The sequence below is a fragment of the Pinus tabuliformis genome, chromosome 3_2, assembly GCF_031772625.1.
Source record: "Pinus tabuliformis cultivar Carrire ecotype Pingquan chromosome 3_2, CPIR1, whole genome shotgun sequence".
In the NCBI taxonomy this organism is placed as follows: domain Eukaryota; kingdom Viridiplantae; phylum Streptophyta; class Pinopsida; order Pinales; family Pinaceae; genus Pinus; species Pinus tabuliformis.
Window position 1 is genome coordinate 947220808 of NC_142302.1, and position 15069 is coordinate 947235876.

Genomic DNA, 15069 nt, shown 5'->3' on the forward strand with positions numbered 1-15069 from the left:
CCTTCTTCGCCTTAATAGATAAGGCACAATTATCTTCATCATCATTATTTGATGAAGAGCCATCCCTGGTGTTCCTCCTGATCTCCTCCTACATCAAATCTGACCACAGTCGTTCCCAATCTGGCAGCTTCTCCCGACTATTGATAGAGTCCTAATAACTATGCCAACTATTTGGGAGTCCTAGAAGAGCAAGACTCACCATATCATCCTTGACAACCATGATTCCTACACTTCCAAGTTCATCACAACATTGAGTGAACTTGGTCAAGTATTTTGGAATAGTCTCACCGTTTTCCATTTTGATTTGTCGAAGTTTGTCCTTTAGTGCCAATTTCGTTTGGTCACTATTGTTCTAATACAAGTTTGTCAATGCTTTCCACATAGCATACGGAGTTTCCTTTCCATGGAGACACAAGGCAATGTGGTCTCAAAATCCCTCAAGGATTATATGCCTTGCCTTCGCCACACACTTCTTCCATTTCACCAAATATGTATTCACTTATATCTAAAAATTAGATGATTTTTGTGATGTTTGTAGGCATATTTGAAGATTTCAACATAGTCATATTTGTTCTCTAAGTCTCAAAGTCGGATTTCCTCTTCAATCTCTTGAAGATTTGAGGAATATTTGAGATCATCATTCCAACATATTTCATGGAGAAGAATCAGGGAAGTTTTCATAATTTTCTCCTATAAAATATTTTAGATATTTGTGAGAGGATATGAAGAGATGTAACTTTATAGATGTTAACACATGGTTGTAACCGCATGAGATATTTGTGGATCTAGGAGAGATATGTGGATCTAAGAGAGATTTGTGGATCTACCTTTATTAATTAGTTATCTTAGTTTTAGTAAAAATATGAGTGCCTTCTCCAATCAAAGGGGGTGTTAAGTTAGGAATGCTAAAGATTGGATATGCTTATGCTTGATGTTATAAATATTATTAAAGTTCACGCATTGTTTAATTAATATAATCCTTTGATATGGTTATGCCTTCATGATGATATTTGTTGTTTGATTAATAGTTTCCTAAACTTTCCATCCCTTGCGCACTTTAGGAGGGCCCCCTAATGAGTATGAGTGTATTTTAATGTTTCATTTTTGCAAGATAGACTAGTTCCTTTTATGCTCATTTTCTAAAAGGTTTATTTCAAGTCTTTTGATTAGATGCTTTGTTTTCTAGGCATTGTCTTTACGTTATTTTATGCTCATTTCATTTACTTTTTTTTGCATATCGATTATTTGAATTACATTTGAAATACCAAAAATATTTACTTCTTTAGTGTCTACTTTGGGCACTTATTTCATTTGCATTCATAGGGATATCATGGTTTTAATTTATGAATGAATTCTTATCTTTGAAAACACACTAAATTTTTTAATCACTTTACATTATTCAATTCTTTCATAGTTAATTGCATCATTTTCATAGATTAAATTTACAAGCTTTCATATATTAGATTTACTCGCCTTTCTAGATTAAAGATTTCCATGCTTTGATCGATTAAGTTCAAATGCTTTTGTTAGATTACAAATGCTATATTTCCTTTTACTACCTTCAATAATAGTCATTTCATTGCTCTCCTCAAAGTTATGTATGTGTGTGTGCTTTCACTAGATTTCATCTCATAGATTTTCCTTACATTTGCAGTTTTTGATTTTTAGATTAATATTTCATTTTCACTCCATCATATTCTATTTGATTCATTGGCATAGGTTTACCATTCATTTTTTGTTGTTTATATATTATAATTCTTCTTTTAGAATGAAAAATGAAATTTGAAGTACTAACACATATAACGTAGTGTACTTCACAAGTATATGAACCTTGACTGATAATTTAATGCTAAGTAATTTAACCAATTTCTAAATTACCCAACACAATTATAAGAATTTCATCCATGTCCTCTAAGTATACCTCAGGGAATCAACAAATAGGAGCTTAACTAACCTGTGATTCATAATTGTCCATGTGGGGTGCTTCACAACCTTTGTAGTGTGAGCCATATGTTGTAGTGTTTTCAACATAAAATATGGAATGTTTAATAAATTATTATGGTGTAAGTGCAATAATAATTTCAGATGGTAAGAAAAGATTACCTTTTATCATCCATCACATGTCAAATATTTTAAACAAAAATAGCTACATCCTTCCAAAGGTCTAGCAAGGAATCCTGCCCATATCCTTTTCCATAAGGATATATGAGTTTGCCTTCCCTAGTGAATTTGTTTTCTCCTCCAACTAGCAATGTCCTCCTTGCAAAAGAAAATTATCCTTGTTGAGAGAGCCCTATCATTCTTTCTATCACTTCTTATGTTACCATAAATACCATTCCTTTAACAACAAACTTATCCTTATCTAAACTCTGGGTGAATTGTACCGTAACTCCAACATCGAAGCCTTGCAACTTTTCAAAATACGCATCCCATCCTTCATTCTGAAACACTAGATAAACTACCTAGTTTCCCTGAAACTAAAACACATTATCTAGTTCAGGTCAAAGCACCGAACCTCCCATTTTGCAACTATATTCAACCTAATTCCCAACAACTATAGTCAACCTAATTCCCAACAACTGAAGTTGAAACTACTTTTGATTTTGCATGTAAAACGTGGGGGGGTAATACTATGTGTTTTCCAAATTCGATAACTTTCCATTTGAATTGAGTGAGTACAACTTCTAATTGGGTGTGATAACAAGAAATGTGAGGTACAGTCATTGAGGGTGTCCGCCCACCCCCCCACCCCCCCCAACTTAGAAATTTGAACGACCAAGTTCATGGGTGGGATAGGTGATGACAAGGCATAAATCATATTAATTCAAAGTAATAAATATACATCAAATAGGCTTGTACTTTATTTGATCTTACCATAGGTGAGGTAGAAGTTGTACAATTAATGGTTGATGATGTTAGTGGCAATCAGTTTTTCGTTCCACCAGTGATCAAATGTTCTCTTTCAGAATGTCCATTAGGGTTTAAGGTCAAGTTTTTGTCATTTCACTAGGTCTTCCATTCAAAAACTTTGGTCACTGGTTAGTATGTCTAGGGTTATTTCCACTTTCTCAAGAATTTCACATGCCGGTCACTTTCATCCCTCAGATAAGTGTATCATTATCAAGAATCATCATCATTTCAGTCATCGCCATCATGATTTCATTCATTTGAGTGTCCCCACTAGGTCATTAGGGTTTCAAGGTCACTAAAGCTCTCATTTCATGCATAAAATCTGGCAAAGGAGGAGTGGTAATAAGCAAGTCTCTTAAATAAATTTTGATATCAAATGTAATTTTGTGTTTTCATATGTAATAAGTACTTAAAATTTCCAAGTTCTAAAGGCTGCAGTTTAGAGTTCCAAAAAGGATTCAATGTCTCAAAAAATCCATAAAGTTACCAGTTTCAAATTTCAAAGGTCATAAAGTGTCAAGGGTCCAAATTTAAGTTTAAAAGGGTAAGATGAGTTATTTTTTAACTCATTTTCACTTTCAAAATTTCAAGCATCTATCAGTTATCATAGTGCAGGAGAAAACTTTGTGAAAATTAAGGGTTTTGTTGCATTATGAGTGAAATGCAACCTTTGTATGGAGGAGCACAACCCTTTTAAGAGAAGTGTGACCTTTATGAGAAAGAGTGACCCAAAATGCGACTCTTTGGGAAATTCACAGTATAAGTATTTCTTCTTGGTTTCAAGGGGATTTTCGATTTCTTCAAACTTCCAAAGCTCATTCAAAGACTCTTAAAGCCTCACCAAATAGTAAGTGACCATCTACACCATCATTTCAAAGAATTTACTCAATATAAATTGATTGTTTCACAGGGTTTTCTCCAGCAAATTTTTGGTAAATGAAACCTAGCTTCTACTGATTTACCACTATCATCTATCATTCATGAAACCCTAAATTTAAAATATCATATCATTCCACCACTAATTCTTCATTGATTTCATCAAACCCTAGCCTTCCACTATGTTTTCACCTTTGAGAAAACTCCCACCTCAGTTTTATCAACATCATCTGGCTAGTGTTTTACCCTTCAACAAATTTAATGAAGAGTGAATGAGAGAGTGAAAATAAAGTGCACAAGGGATGACATCATTCAAGGTTTAAGCCATCCAACCCGAGAGAAATCAATGATTCCCCATTTTCCCAAAAATGTTTCAGAAATGTTGGTTGTATGAAGTTTTATGAGCAGGTTCCAGAGTTTGGTTCTCATGTCCCTTTGACAAGCCTCTTTGCCCAAAATTTCAAAGCAGATAAGGCTATCATAGTAGGTATTGATTTCAATGTTTCAATGGTATTATTTCTTCAGCCACAGGTATTCCAAATCATGGTGACACTTGGTTCAAAGGCATGGAATTACCTCTTGATGATTATAAGATGTTGATTTGGGGTAGCATCGGATGTGCTCTAGCCACGAAATTTGGTGGAGAGGCTAAGGCACATCACATCTCCAATACCAAGAAAGGGTTTGGGCAGATTCTAAACAGTTTGGGAGATATTAAAATAATTAATATTTTTAATGGAGTCCCTAAGTCTAAACTTAGGGAAATTAAAATATTAATGTGAATTAATATAAAACTGTGTTAGAATGGTCCAAAAATCATGGATCAAGTGAGATCTAATCTTAGCCATTGATTAGGGACTTAATCTCGGCCGTTGATCTATCAACGAGAAAAGTATAAGAGGAGGCTTGAGGGTCACTTGGAGAACACACTAAGAGATCAAGATTTCAACTTTCTGGGGCTGGGTTTGCTGAGAAAATTGAGAGAATGATCAGGAGTTGCAGCTAAGGGGTAGTGAATACAGAAGAAGAGAGGCAGAGATAGTGCTGGGAGGACTAGCGCAGCAGCTGGGAAAGTTGATGCAGAGGGAAAAAGCTGAAACTGTCTGGAATAGCCGGAACTGCCGGGAACAGTCGGAACTACTGGGAACTGCTGGAAGTGCTAGGAAAGCTAACGCAGAGGGCAGAAGCTGGAAATATTGGGAACAAACGGAACTGCTGGGAACTGTTGGAACTTCCGAGAAAGCTAACGCAGAGGGCAGAAGCTGGAACTGTTGAGAACAACCGAAACTGCTGGGAACTGCAGGAACTACTGGAAAGCTGACGCAGAAGGCAGAAGCTGGAACTGCTGGGAACAGTCGGAACTGTCAGGAACTGCCGAGAAAGCTGACGCAGAGGGTAAAAGAGGCTGACGTTGGGGTTTTTCGTGGGGCAGATTGGAGCTGAGGAGCTGCCAGAGTGTTTATCTGGGGTTTCAGCTGGAGCATCTGTCTCCGAAGGAGAGGTACTACTGCCGAGATTTTTCTTTGTTGAGTGAGCCAGATTTGGCACCCAGATTGTATTCTGAAACTGCTTAATAAATACAACCCTCAGATAGCTGCACCGATTTTCCCGCATTGGGTTTTTTCAGGGACATTAGTCCAAAAAGAACGGTGTCATTTGTGTGCTTGTTTTTGTTTCCTTCAGTTGATGATATGTAATGTGTTGAGCATGTACTTGTGTTTAGTTTCAGTATTTACATGGTAAATAAGTTGTTAATTAATCAGAACAAGTAGGAAGGAATAAATCAGAAAGTACATGGAAGGTTTCTAATTGTTAGACTTAGAAACTTCAACATAAGATGTTCCTAAAACCTAATGTCAGAGAGACTTCTGAACATGTTTTTCCTTTTAGACATCTACTTAACAAGTATGCCCCTCTAATAAAGCTTATTATGAAGTATTTACATGTGAAGGCAGATTCTCTAGATTATACAAGTATCATGTTAGGTTACTTATGCACTTCCCCTCTACAAGAACACTTAATTTGTACAAATTTCTGTCTAAGAGTGTGGTGAAGATGACTAAAACAATTCAAACCAGGGGACAACCTCATATCACCAATATGTTTCACTATAGCCTAATCAAGATTGTGGTTATGCATAAGCTCTCAGTCAAGAAAATCACTTGGGAAACATTTTTGGATAAATTAAAATAAGCATGGTTCAACAAGAAAACATGCAGAAGTTTTAGAGGAACCTAGACCTAAGGTAACCAACACATATCAAAGAGGGAACATGCTTGTGTTTTCTCCACAATTTGTGGAAGGGGCCAAACCTTCTACACAACATGGATCACATTTGCAAGATGAGGAGACTATCCATCATGACATACACATAGTGAACTTGGAGTCCCAAGATGATCATAAAACCCTGAAACTAGTTATCAAGGAGAATGATTCTCAGATCAGGGAGCTTCTGGACAATGTGGCAAGAACCAAATTCATCATTTCCTTCCTTGGGCAAGAAAATGAGCAGTTGAAGGCAAAGCAACTGTTTTTAGAAAAAGATTTGTTTAAAGCTAGTATGCAAGAGTCCAAAGGTAAAGCAGTGATGGGGCATGATGAGCATGATGAACAAGAAAATCAAGTTGGAAGGAAGAGGCCTAGGACAAAGGGTCTCAAAGGAACATTGTAGAAGGAAAAAGACCAAAACCTACTAAATGAGGATTTGAGTCTTGAAGACAGAATTGCTATGGAAATCAATGAAGACAGGGAATATTGTCTAGGAAAAGTCAATGGCCATCTAGAGAAGCTTCTTGACAAATCCAATAGGGAAAATAAGATGTTGAGGCACATGGACCACCACTATCAAACAAGGAATCAGATTGCACAAATCAGAATCAAGAAATTAAAATCAAAATTGAAAGAGGTCCAAGACAAGCAAAGGGAGTCAAAAAAGGGGTAAGAGATTGAAATTGGTGGCTAAAACATCCAAGAATTTTTAGCCTATCATCCATAGCAACCAAGAAACAAATTTTTAAAATATTGGAGCAATTTGAAATTTTTTGAAAATTTGCAGGAAATGGCACACAGAAGCACTACGCAGAGGTGCGACCCTTTTTCCCTGCACATCCAAATGCAGTTTTTCCTACATGGATGAGTGCATAATGATGAGTACATGCCAAATCTAAGCTTTTTTTTTCATGAAGGCTTCCTATTTTGATCAGAAACTCAAAGAAACTCACCTTTTTCATGCCCCTGCCATTAAATCTGGACTGGCGCAGCACTTATGAGTAAGGTTGCAAAAATTAAGTTTTGAAGGCCTTCCCATGGGCCATTTTCAAAAATTAAAGATGTTCTGGAAACTAGACAAACAATTCTAGTTTACTGTTCTTTCGTATTTCAATTTTGAATTGGGAAAGATACCTAAAAATGGACTCAAATAGGTGCGACCCTTGTGCAAAATTTCTTGTTTTGGTTCATGCTGGTGCGACCTTTTTGTTGACTGGCGCGACCCTTCTGGTTCTAGCACGACCCATCTAGTTTGAGAACATTTTGAGCACTAAATGATGGAACATTCAAGATATTATGATCTATTAATGTTAATTTAGGTTTCTTAGTTGGTTTTTCCCTCACTTTATGACAAAAGTTGTAATTAATGAGGAGATATGCTCTCCTAAACTTTAGCCTAAATTGTGGAAATTGTCTCAACTATCCTAGTTTTTAGGTGAGGACTCATCAAAGCGAGTTATGACGAGCCTTGAATAGAATTTTCAACCTGATGAGATGTCATATGTTGTATTTTCCTATATAATTTGGAAGAGAATAATTTTCCAGGGGTTGGACGTTTGAGGAGAGAACCATTGTAGCCTGTATTTGACATTTTGGGAAATCAAAGGACACAGTTTGCAGCTATTATTTAGGAATTCCTGTGCAGTAAGTTTATGATGTTGTTTTTCCTCTGTTATTACTTTATATGAATGATATTTAGCTTCCTTTTCCATTCATCATCTCTTCAATAGTTTTCCTTGCAATTTATAAACATAATTCTTTTCACTAAGCTCTGTTTTGATGGAAAATTATTATATGTTATTTTCACTCTTTCTTAATGAATTCATGTCTCATGCTCATTAAGACCTTCATGCTTCTTCTCAACACCATACTACACCGACAAAACCTAAAATCCATCACAAAATTGTTGCTACCTTTCTCCTTCATATCTTTGTTGTTGTAATCCTTTGACCCTCTGACCTAGCTACTTGGTTTTTCTCCCTTATCCAGCATCAAAAACCCTAAATTTTCCAAAACCTACCTAAGCCTAGCTATCTAGCCTAAAATCCTTTACATCTCAGTCATCTACTGGCTGTGATTCCATAGAGAGAGCTCTCTCTGGTTTGGTAGAGCTAACTACCAAACTAAAATCTTGGTCTATGGTTACCTCCACCGATTCCTCTCAGCCTGGGACATTGTGAAGGAGAAAATCTTGGTGTCGTTGTTGAGGAAATGGTTGTTATATCATTCCTGGGGTCAGTTCTATTAGTTATTTCAAGACTGTTTCTGTGGGTGACAGATTCCAGTATCCAAAGGAAGGTTGATTTAAGTAATCACATCAAGTTCAAGTCGTAAAAAATCTGGCTCCTAAAAGATACATGAGGTCAAATCCTGACCCAAATCCACCTACTATTGTTGATGATCCAAAGAAGTTACTTAAGAAACTCAAAACTCCTATTCCTGAAAGTGAACCTAGAAAATTGATATAATCTACATCTCTACCTAATCAAGTATTGACTATTGAGGATATTTATTTTGATATTCAGTTTGAGCAATATTTGTTTCAATCTAAATCCGAGTCTTCCCTTTCAGAAGTGGTTTTTGATCCTATTAGGTTGATTCCTACCTCCCTTCTGCTAAATCTCTCTTTTCCAAAATTGATCATGAGTTGTGGTTAAATTTTGATAAACTTCAAATCTTAGTAGACTAACTTCAAATCACTGCCGAAAAAGCTTACATTCAATATCATCTTGAAGACCTGGCTACTGCTTCATCCTCTACTTCATCTCTAAACACATCAACTACGTCATCTGCCATTGTTAGTTTACCACTATCTCCACTAGTGTCATCATTTGCATCAACACAGCCTACTATAATACCTACACAACCCATTGTAGTACATCTTCTACCTCCTTCAGTAGTCATGGCACGGTTTGCTCCTTTATTATTACCTAGTCAAATTGCTTCCCTACCTGATAACTATGGTCAAATACTCCCTCTTTTTTATGGAACATCAGAGATTACAACTCAGCAACATGTTGAAAATTTGATCAATTTTATTGACCTTGAAGAGGTTGATGAGGAGGATGCAAAGATGAGAATCATAGCCCAGAGTTTTTCCAGAGATGTGAAGAAATGGTTTCGCAGTTTGGCATCCAATTCCATTAATAATTCCCGGCGGTTGATAGCGTTATTCTTAGCTAAGTGGAAGAAGAAGAAAAATCAATTACAGATTTTGGCTGAGTCTAGTGATATGAAAAGAAACCCAAATGATTTAGTGTAGGATTTTACAACACAGTTCAATCTGGTTTATAATTCCATTCCTAATGACATCAAACCTCCCCTAGTTTAGCCCTTCTCCACTATCTTGATGCCTTCGATCCAGGCATGACATATAAACTTAGGGAGAGAGATTCTGCAACTTTGGAAGAAATGCAGTGCAATGCTATAAGTGTGGAAGCCAATTTTCTTATCAAAAAGTCCAAAATCAAACTAGAGAAACCTGAGAAGAATGTCACCATTAAGGAGGAGTTATCTTCTTCGTCTAAGGTAAAGCTTGACACACTGATTAAAACAATGGAAAGGATGATCGACAGAATGACCATTGCTGATAGACAAGTGGAGCCTTCGATAAGGAATCCGAACTATAGGGGCCAGCAGAAATCACAATTCCGAAATAAGCAAAAAGAACAGAAAAATCAGGATCTTCAAGGATAGATCAGAACACCATTTCAGCAAAACTACACACAAGGCCCGAAAGATGATGAAGAAGAAATTGCTAAGGCTAATCATTTCTTTGAGGAGGATGAATCACTTATTTTTTTGACTGAGGAAGATCAGTTTTCTCAGGAATCAATAACACGAAGTGATCAACAGCTTTTCCTTGCCAATGATGATTATGGGCAATTTAGACTAGAGAGTATCAAAGGGGATATCAAAATGCCCTCAATCATTTGTAGAAACAATACAACTTAAGGAGAAAAAATGTCCTTGTCACATTACATCATAAAATGCTGAATGTTCAGAAAGATACAACGGATAAAGAAGTAGCTCCTATAGATCAAAACAGAGAAAAATAAATTGTCATTCTGAGTCGGGATAAAAATAATGAAGCTTCTACTAGCAATGTGAGGAAGGACAAGGAGGTTCAAACTGAAAGTCAGAAAAAGGAATCTCAAGCCAAAGGATAGCCTAAAAGGAAGGACACTGTAGCAAAAGAGGTAGAAAAACAATCCAATATTTTTAGTTTAGAGAATGAAATTTCCAACTTGAAGGTTTCAATTCCTCTGACTAAACTAGTCAATAATGAAAAGTACAAATTCCATATTGCTAAGATGTTGAAAGTAGATCAAATGTCAGATACTATCAATGTTGCCGATGATGAGCCTAAAATTTTATTTGGTCCAGATGTAGAGGGAAGTCCTGAGGATAATGATGTTCCCCATTTTTATCTTATTTTGAAACTGAATGAGTTTATACTCTATAATGCCATGTTAGATTCCAATGCCTCACATAACTTGATGACAAAAGCTATTATGGACAAACTAGGATTAGATATTAATCGACCTTACCATGATTTGTATTCTTTTGATTTGAGGAGAGACAAATGCCTTGGCCTTATCAAAGATTTAGTAGTGTCCCTCGACCAAATCCTAGCCAAAAATGTATTGATGGATGTAGTGGTCGCCGATATACCTCCACGGTTTGGCATGTTGCTTTCACGGTCTTGGGGGGAAAAGATGAAAGGAACATTGCAACTTGATTTTTCATATGCTACTATACCGGTATTTGGGTAGGTCATAAAACTATACCAGGAGAAGAAGATGAAATTCATGATTAGTATTAAAGAAAGACAAAATAATCACCCTATCCATGTTGTACATACTGATCTAGAGTCTTTCATTTTGTATAGTGATTTGAATCCAGTTGATGATGATAGTCAAATTGTTCAAATTTCAAAAGTTTCGGATGTCATTAGTGTACAGAAAGATTTGATTGCATAAAAACAAGAAAATGTTACTAAAAGTTTGCAGCCGAAAATTTCATCTGAAGAGATTGTTGAATCAGTGCCAGAAACTCAAATTGTTGAGAGAATAAGTCATCCTCCAAAAAATCAGAAAGACCAGTCCTCTAAAATTCTGTTTCCCGATGAAGAAGAAGGTCTTTGGACCATGGAGTTTGATGGTGCATTGGGGAAGGAAGGAGCTAGAATCGGCATGTGGATTCATGGCCCCTTGCATTAGTCATGTAAAATTCCTCGAAATGTAAGATTAAGTTCTTATAAATTGGCTTTTGATTGCTCGAATAATGAGGCGGAGTACGAAGCACTGATTTCTAGCCTTAAAATTCTAAAAAAACTAGGAGCGAAGAGAATTTTAGTTTATGGCGACTCCGAGTTAATAATTAAACAAGTAAAAGGGGAGTACCAGGCCAAGCATCCAAGGATGTGAGCTTATAGAAATGTTGTCCTTGACATTCTTAAGACTTTTTCAGAGTAAACTTTATCTTTGATCGCTAGAACTCAGAATATGATGGTTGATTCTCTTGCTGCTGTAGCAAGTATGGTTAAGATTCCTACCTATTCAGGTAAGAAATATTCAATTCATGTCAAACACCACCCAGCTGTCCCTGACAATCTGAGATATTGGCAGGTGTTTTGGGATGACAAACAGGTCAATAAATTTTTGCAGATGGAGGGTGAATTTCTAAATTCCCATATTGATGATACAAGTGCTGAAGATGATCAGGAAATTGAAGCAACAGAGGTTGAACTGTGGGAGTTGAAAGACAATAAAACTCCATGAGGTCTTGTACCTTTGGAAGAGTTATTTTATCGTGATGATGTTGCTAGAAAGCCCAACATGGTCCCTATAGAGAAAGGTGTTTAGGATGTAAACTTTGGTACAATAGATAAGCCCAATATGGTCAAATTATCAAAGTCTCTATCTCCTGAGATCAAAAGTAAGTATATTTCTTTGTTGACAAAGTTCTCTAAAGTATTTGCTTGGGACTATTCAGATTTAAAGGAGTATGATAAAAACATCATTTAGCACACTATACCGGTCAAACCTAATCAAAAGCCATTTCACCAGTAGCTAAGGAAGATTAATCCTAAGTTGCTACCATCCATCAAAAAAGGGGTAAATAGGCTTTATAAATCTGGTATTATAGTTCCTATTCGATTTCTGAATGGATGTCAAATCTTGTGTCGGTGAGAAAGAAGATCAGGGAGATTCGCCTTTGTATCGGTTTCAGAAATTTGAACAAAGTGTCCTTAAAGGACAACTATCCCTTGCCAAAGATGGACCATATCCTGCAAAGGGTAGTTGGATCTTCCAAAATGTCATTGCTTGATGGATACTCAGGATACAATCATATTTTAGTGCATTAGGATGATCAGCTGAAAATAGCCTTCACAACACCATGGGGTACATTTATGTACGCCAAAATGCCGTTTGGATTAAAGAATGCAGGAGCTACATTCCAGCGAGCTATGGACATTTCTTTCGCCAATGAAAGGATGTTTTTCTAGTCATTTATTTAGATGATCTCACAGATTTTTCTAAATCTGACGACGAACATTTACATCATCTAAGAATTGTCTTTTAGAGATGCAGAAAATTTGGCATTTCACTGAATCCTAAAAATATCCATTTCACCATGGAGGAAGGTAAGCTGCTGGGAAACATCATTTCCAAGGATGGCATACGGATTGACCTTGCAAGAGTTGAAGCTATTTAGCAATTAGCTTTTCTGAGGAATAAAAAAGAAATTCAGTCATTCAATGGGAAAGTTAACTTTTTAAGGAGATTCATCCCCAACCTCGCTGAACATTTGAGAGAGATGACAGACATGCTGAAAAAGGACAGTGACGTAAGATGGTTTGAAGATGCCATGAATTCTTTCAATGCAGTCAAATTTTCATTATCTACTTCTTCTACTTTAATCAATCCCAACTATACTCTAGATTTTATCATATTTTCATTCGCCTCGGAACATACTTTAGCAGCAGTCTTGACGCAAAAGAAGGATCAGAAAAATGAACAACCCATAGAATTTTTCATTCAGACAATAAGGGATGCAACACTAAAATACAACATTATTTAGAAGTAGGATTTGGCTTTGGTAAAAGTGCTTAAAGGATTCCAAGTATATATTCTTCATTCTCATACTATAGCTTATGTTCCAACAACAGCAGTAAAGGAATTCCTTATGCACACTGATCCAGAAGGTCAGAGAGGAAAATGGATAGCAACAATGTTAGAATATGATCTGGAAATAAAGCTAACAAAGCTCATTAAGGGACAGGGTTTACCCAAACTCATGGTTGAATCTAATTTGCATGCATTAGATATCAATCTGATCGCTGCCCTTTCCGAAGAAGAAGCAGAAGATTCACAGGTATAGGTGTCATATATGTTCACTTCATCTCCATGTTACTCCAACATAGTTTATGTATTGCAGCATTTAAATCCTCAGCCGGAAGTGCCCAAAGGTAAAAGTAGATCATTAAAACTGAAAGCTTCAAAATATTTTGTTCTTGACATTGTTTTGTTTTGGAAAGATCAGGGTGGTGTATTGTTGAACTATCTTGTTGAAAATGAAGCTAAGGATGTAATGACAGATTTCCACAAAGGAGATTGTGATGGCCACCTATTTTGGAAAACCATAGCCAACAAAATCTTGAGGGTTGGGTTTGTAGAAATTTCCACTGTAGATTACCCGACAATGCAATATACTAAAGCAAAATACTTGATCTACTTCTACTATCAAACATTGCGGAAGCTTAATCGAATAGAGAAAGATCAATGAGAACACATATAACTGAGAATGAGAAATCAATCACACGTAATGCTGGCATTATGATGTATGTGTTGTACTTGATGGCAACCCACTTGTAGCAGAACAACTCACTTGAACTAGATGAAGAGATATCAGATGTGACAGAATGTATGACAGTAATGTTTACACATGTGATGAAATGTAGGGCAACTTCACAGAATCAGTTCAGAAGGAAACTCACTCAAATGACAAATCTCAGTACAGCAGGTTAACAACACAGAGTTACAGATCAGACTTCACAAAATGATGAAAGAGAGGTATACGTAGGTTCACCATTGGCCAAGCCGTGTATACACGCGGGTTCACTATATACAAGTCACATATATGTACACACGCACTTTTACAGAAGGAAAAGCACGTATACCTTGGAAAACTAAATTTTTGGTCCAAAGTATTTGGTCCATGGTATTTTTATCCATGGTATTGGTCCAAGGTATTGACCCCAAGTATTGTGTCCAAGGTATTGGTCCTAAGTGGTTTTGGTCCATGGTATTGAGAAAGGCCTAAAACTATAAAAGGAGGAGAAGATCATTAGGCCAAGGCACTCAAGTATTGAATATCTGATGAAGAGTGAGATCTAGTATGCAAGTTATTAGGTTATGGTGCATTATTGTGCTTGTTTTGAACCAAGGATAAACCTTAGCGCTTGATGAAGGATAAGATCTAATGATGTATCAGGATGTTAAGGCTTGAAGTGAATTATCTTTATGTGGTTTGATCATTTATCTGAATAAATGGCGCATGTTGTAGTCTGTAAATATGATGATATGGGTATGACTGAAGTCTGGAATTGTTGTAATGTTTAAATCATCATTTACAGATCTGTACGCAGGTTCACTTTAGAAAAGGCACGTATACATGCTGGTTCTGCATATCAAAACAACGTATACATCATAAATTTGATTTTCAAATCTGTACGCAGGTTTGCCTTGAGGAAAGCGCGTATGCACGTAGGTTTGACACATGGAAGTAGTGTATACCTTATAAAATATGTTTTAGCTGCTTCTGTTTGTTGTTGCAGTGTTCTGGGTTCTGGCTTGGGTTCTGGTTACTGTATTCTGGTGACAACATTCTGAAAGATCAGATTGATGGGGTGTCAAAGTGATAGATTGATTTGGTTGTGGTTGGTTCAATAGGAGATTGGTTGATGCAGATATATTTGATAATTGAATGATGTTGTTGATGGATCTAGTC